This window comes from Myodes glareolus, chromosome 18, assembly GCF_982192425.1.
Source record: "Myodes glareolus chromosome 18, mMyoGla1.1, whole genome shotgun sequence".
NCBI classification, from domain to species: domain Eukaryota; kingdom Metazoa; phylum Chordata; class Mammalia; order Rodentia; family Cricetidae; genus Myodes; species Myodes glareolus.
The window spans coordinates 71,220,729-71,227,407 of record NC_142043.1 but is presented as its reverse complement, the minus strand read 5'-3'; positions in this window follow the sequence as shown (position 1 = coordinate 71,227,407).

The window sequence follows — 6,679 nt, the reverse complement described above, 5'->3', positions numbered from 1 at the left end:
GGGGGGAACTTCTTTTTTTTAATAGTTTTTACTTTATTTATTTATTTATTTGTTATGTATACAATATTCTGTATGCCTGCAGGCCAGAAGAGGGCACCAGACCTCATTACAGATGGTTGTGAGCCACCATGTGGTTGCCGGGAATTGAACTCAGGACCTTTGGAAGAGCAGGCAATGCTCTTAACCACTGAGCCATCTCTCCAGCTCCCTTGGGGGGGGGTGGAACTTCTATGTGAACAATCCAGACTCTTTGGATATATGGATGCCAGGGACTGGAGTGAAGCTTCCATCCAAACAGTAGCTCCACCTCTTCTAGAATCAATACAATAGGAAACAGTGGTCTGTGTCTGGGCACAATGATTCCAGGTTCATAGCATCTTATGTAAAAATGAAGCTGGATTTGGTGGCACACTCCTTTAATCCCAACACTCCAGGGGCAGAGACAGGTTGATTTCTGAGTATGAGACCAGCCAGGTGTACAGAATGTGTACCAGATAATCAGAGCTACACAGAGAAACTGTCTCAAAACACAAAACAAAGTAAATTCAGAGATACATATGCTGTCAGGCATTATAGGGGGCCATAGGTGTGAGCATCTTCAAGAGTCTCAAGTTGGTCATGATAGATGGGCAGTGTGATGATTTGAATGATAATGGACCCACCCCACCCCACTCCTGCCCCAGTAGGTGGAACTAATAGAGAAGGGTTAGGGGGATGTGGTGTTGTTAGAGGAAATATGAAAAGTAACAAAACACTAGGCAGAAATTTCATTCCAAACAATACAGAGGGGCTGGAGAGGGGCTTGGAGGTTAGAAGCACTTGCTTCTCTTGAAGAAGATTCAGCTTTGAGTCCCAACACCTACATGGAGGCTTGTACCTGTATGTAACTCCAATTCCAGAGTATCTGATACCCTTATCTGGCCTCTCTGGTCATCCCACAAGGTCATGTGGTCATGTTGTACACACACACACACACACTCACACACACAGAGAGAGAGAGAGACAGACAGACAGACAGAGAGAGAGAGAGAGAGAGAGAGAGAGAGAGAGAGAGAGAGAAAGAGAGAGAGATATGCAGGTTGAGAGTATACTGCTAATAAAAGACCACACTTCCTGGTTTCCCTTGCAAGCAGACAAGAAGGGGCTTTAAGAAACTAAGGCTATATACCAAAACTATTTCTGATCCTCACCCCATCCCTATAAAGGTTTGTAGTCATCTTTTTTCTCCAGCAGATAACCCAACTTCAAGAGGAGAGAGTCTTCCCCTTAACTGTAATCCCTTCTGCTGGAAGACGGAGCTCCTGTCTGTATTTCTTTTGCACTGCCTCAGAAATCTAACACATGCTGAAACTGGGAATGGAATCTGAGGTCTGCCAGCAAATTGGGTCCTTCAATTTTTCCCTTCTACTCAGCAGCCCTGCTGCCCACTGGGCCTGACACAGGCATCCATCTCTCCCAGGAGGCCATTTCTTTCAGTGCCCGTCTCCAACCTTCTCTCCTGTCACTTTCTTCTGTCTTGATCTAACAACAGTCAGACCTCTAGACAGGAGGCCACCCTCTAATACTCAAGACCATATATCCAACACAGCTAAACTGTCAGGGCAGCATAACCCATAATACTCAACTCAGAACTGTTTCAGTTAATTCTCAGGGGCTCATGGTAGCCCCCTCAGCCTATTTTGGGACTTGCGTGATCAAAGGCTTAAGGAACTTTTCCGTAGCCCTGGGGTCTTCTGACTCCTGGAACTGTTTTAACCATGCCCAGAGTTGGAATCCCTGCCCACTTTAGACCCAAGCATGTCTACAGAAAAGTTTTCTCCAAAGCCTTCTATCCTGACTCTGTGACAAGAGGACGTAGATCAACAGAACAGGAAAAAGACATCATGCATTTGAGAACAACTAAGAGATAAGCTATTTCCAAAAGGGATTATTATTGTTTTTCTCATAGTATTTAAGTTTTTAATCAAGAAAAATTTATGTATAAAAGTTAAAAAGGCTAAATGCAATTACAGGTGTTTAGTTTTGAATACTTCCCCCTCTTCTTGGTTTTGTTTACTAAAATGTTCCCCATTCAAGATAATGAATATCTTTATAATTTTTTTTCTTCTCAAAATATATTAAAATACAAAAGTCTCCAATTCTGCCCCTCCTCCCCAAACCCTCCCACTCCCCCCACTCCCTCCCCTCCTCCCTCTCCATCCCCAAGAGCAGTCAGGGTCTCCTGCCCTGTGGGTAGTTCAAGCTCCTCCCCCCTCCCTTCAGGTCCAGGACGGTGAGCATCCAAACAGACTGGATCCCAAAAATCCAGTATATGCCGAGGAAACAAGTCCCAGTGTCATTGTCAATGGCTTTTCAGAAAGACTCCAGGCCAGCCATATTCAGAGAATCCGGCCTCATTCAGAGGATCTGGCTGGATCACGTGCTCGCTCAGACCCAGACAACTGGCCTTGGTGAACTCTCATTAGATCAGTCCCCTTGTATCAGTGGGTAATCGCATCCCTCGCAATCCTTATTTCCTTTTTCATTTTCTTCCTGCTTTTGCTCCTCATTTGGACCTTTGGGGACTCATTCCGGTGCTCCAATGTGGGTCTCCGTCTGTATTGCCATCCATTGTCGGATGAAGGTTCCCTCTGATCTTGCCTTCCTTGCTCACGTTCTCTTTCCTTCTGCTTCTCGTTTGGACCTAGGGAGTTAAGTCCAGTGTTCCAAAGTGGGTCTCCGTCTCCATCTCTATCCATCGCCAGATGAAGGATCTATGGTGATAAGCAAAATATTCATCAGTATGGCTATGGGCCAAGGCCGGTTCAGGCATCCTCTCCTCTGTCCAGAGAACATTCTGGGGATCTCTCCTTGGAGCTGGGATCCCACTTATAATCAAGTCTCTAGTAAACCCTAAACCGACTCCCTTAGTTGAGATATATTCTTCCCTGATCCCATATCTATCCTTCCTCCCTCCCCTCCTCCTAGTCCCCCAGCATTCCCCATTCCTACCCTGCTCCCTTCTCTCTAACCCTCTCCCCTTCCCACAACCCTCTCACCCCCCAATGCACCCGAGGTTACCTGGGACTCTTGTCTACTTCCAATCTCTAGGAGGAAACCTACCTGAATTTACTTCAGGTTCATCCTCCTATCCAGCTTCTCTAGGATCACGAAAAATAGGCTTAAAGACCTTTAATTATGGCTAGAATCCATTTATGAGTGAATACATACCAAATTCCTCTTTTTGGGTATGGTTTACCTGACTCAGTAAAACGTTTTCTTTTTTTATTATTATTAATTTTTTTATTTTTTTTATTTTTTTATTTAATTTTTACTGGGAACCCCTCCAGCATCAAGTCTCTTGCACCCCCTAAAATGGCTCCGTTAGCTGAGATATACACCTCCCTGCTCCCACAGCCATCCTTCCTCACTCCCCCCATCCCATTCCCCCAAGCCATCCCCAGTCCTCCCCCTCTCCCCTCTCCCCTCTCCCTGACCATCTTCCGTTACTTCCACCCCCCGCCACCCCGCATGCACCCGAGTTTGCCTGGCTATCTTGCCTAGTTCCACTATCCAGGAGGATAACTATATGATTTCCTTCAGGTTCACCTTCTTATTTAGCTTCTCTAGGATCACAAATTATAGACTCTAAGACCTTTAACTATGGCTAGAATCCACTTATGAGTGAGTACATACCATATTCCTCCTTTTGGGTCTGGGTTACCTCACTCAGTAAAGCGTTTTCTATTTCCATCCATTTGCATGCAAAATTCAAGATGTCATTGTTTTTTACCACTGAGTAAAACTCTAATGTATATATGTTCCACACCTTCTTTAACCATTCTTCTATTGAGGGGCACCTAGGTTGTTTCCATGTTCTGGCTATTACAAATAGTGCAGCTATGAACATAGTTGAACAAATACTTTTGTAGTATGATAGGGCATCTCTTGGGTATATTGCCAAGAGTGGAATTGCTGGGTCCTGAGGGAGGTTGACTCCCAGTTTCCTGAGAAACCGCCACACTGATTTCCACAGTGGCTGCACAAGATTGCATTCCCACCAACAATGGATGAGTGTTCCCCTCTCTCCACATCCTCTCCAGCATAGGCTATCATTGGTGGTTTTGAGTTTAGCTATTCTGACAGGTGTAAGATGGTATCTCAAAGTGGTTTTGATTTGCATTTCCCTGATCGCTAAGGAGGTTGAGCATGACCTTAAGTGTCTTCTGGCCATTCGAAGTTCATCTGTTGTGAATTCTCTGTTCAGTTCAGTTCCCCATTTTTTAATTGGATTAATTAGAGTTTTAGTGTCTAGTTTCTTGAGTTCTTTGTATATTTTGGAGATCAGACCTTTGTCTGATGAGGGGTTGGTGAAGATCTTCTCCCAGTCAGAAGGCAGCCTTTTTGTCTTACTGACAGTGTCCTTTGCTTTACAGAAGCAAAGCTTCTGAAGCTTCTCAGTTTCAGTAGATCCCATTTATTCATTGTTTCTCTTATTGTCTGTGCTACTGGGGTCCTACTTAGGAAGTGGCCTCCTGTGCCTATATCTTGTAGACTACTTCCCACTTTCTCTTCTATCAGGTTCAAAGTGGACAGATTAATGTTGATGTCTTTAATCCATTTGGACTTGAGTTTTGTGCATGGTGATAGATATGGATCTACTTTCATTCTTCTACAGGTTGACATCCAGTTATGCCAGCACCATTTGTTAAAGATGCTTTCCTTCTTCCATTGTATACCTTTAGCTCCCTTGTCAAAAATTAGGTGTTCATAGGTTTGTGGGTTAATATCCGGGTCTTCTATTCGATTCCATAGGTCGACTTCTCTGTTCTTATGCCAATACCAGGCTGTTTTCAATACTGTAGCTCTGTAATAGAGTTTGAGGTCAGGGATGGTAATGCCTCCAGAAGTTCCTTTATTGTATAAGATTGTTTTGGCTATCCTGGGTTTCTTGTTTTGCCATATAAACTTGATTATTGTTCTCTCAAGGTCTGTGAAGAAGTTTGATGGGATTTTGATGGGGATTGCATTGAATCTATAGATTGCTTTTGGTAGAATTGCCATTTTTACTATGCTGATTCTCCCAATCCAAGAGCAGGGGAGGTCTTTCCATTTTCTGGTATCCTCCTCAATTTCTTTCTTCAAAGACTTAAAGTTCTTGTCAAATACGTCTTTCACTTCCTTGGTTAGAGTAACCCCAAGATATTTTATGCTGCTTGTGGCTATCGTGAAAGGTGATGTTTCTCTGATTTCCCTCTCTGCTTCTTTATCCTTTGCGTATAGGAGGGCCACTGATTTTTTGGAGTTGATCTTGTATCCTGCCACGTTACTAAAGGTGTTTATCAGCTGTAGGAGTTCTTTGGTAGAGTTTTTCGGGTCACTTATGTACACTATCATATCGTCAGCAAATAACGAAAGTTTAACTTCATCCTTTCCTATTCAAATCCCCTTGATCTCCTTATGTTGTCTTATTGCTATTGCTAGAACTTCAAGCACTATATTGAAGAGGTATGGAGAGAGTGGACAGCCTTGTCGTGTTCCTGATTTTAGTGGAAAGGCTTTGAGTTTCTCTCCATTCAATTTGATGATAGCTGTCGGCTTGCTGTATATTGCTTTTATTATATTTAGGTATGATCCTTGTATCCCCAGTTTCTCCAACACCTTTATCATAAATGGGTGTTGAATTTTGTCAAATGCTTTTTCAGCATCCAATGAAATGATCATATGATTTTTTTCTTTCAGTTTATTTATATGGTGGATTACATTGATAGATTTTCATATGTTGAACCAGCCCTGCATCTCTGGGATGAAGCCCACTTGATCGTAATGGATAATTTTTCTAATGTGTTCTTGGATTCGGTTTGCCAGGATTTTATTGAGAATTTTCGCGTCGATGTTTATGAGTGAGTTTGGCCTGTAATTCTCTTTCTTGGTTGTGTCTTTGTGTGGTTTTGGTATTAGGGTAACTGTAGCTTCATAAAAGAAGTTTGGCAATGACTCTTCTGTTTCTATATTGTGGAATACATTAAGGAGTATAGGTATTAGCTCTTCCTGGAAGTTCTGGTAGAATTCTGCATTGAAACCATCTGGTCCTGGGCTTTTTTTGGTAGGGAGATTTTTGATAACAGCTTCTAATTCTTCACGACTAACAGGTCTATTTAGATTGTTCACCCGTTCTTGGTTCAACATTGGTATATGGTACTTATCTAAAAAAATGTCCATTTCTTTTATATTTTCCAACTTTGTGGCATATAAACTTTCATAATAAGATCTAATGATTCTCTGGATTTCCTCTGTGTCTGTGGTTATGTCCCCCTTTTCATTTCTGATCCTATTAATTTGCATGTTCTCTCTCTGCCATTTGATTAGTTTGGCTAGGGGTTTGTCAATCTTGTTGATTTTCTCCAGGAACCAGCTTTTTGTTTCATTGATTCTTTGGATTGTTTTCTGTGTTTCTATTTTGTTGATTTCAGCCCTCAGTTTGATTATTTCCAGTCTTCTACTCCTCCTGGGTGAATCAGCTTCTTTTTTTTCTAGAGCTTTCAAGTGTGCTGTTAAGTCTCCAATGTGTGCTTTCTGTGTTTTCTTTAGTTGGGCATCTAGTTCTATGAACTTTCCTCTTAGCACTGCTTTCATAGTGTTCCATAGATTTGAGTATGTTGTGTCTTTGTTTTCATTAAATTCAAGGAAGACTTTAATT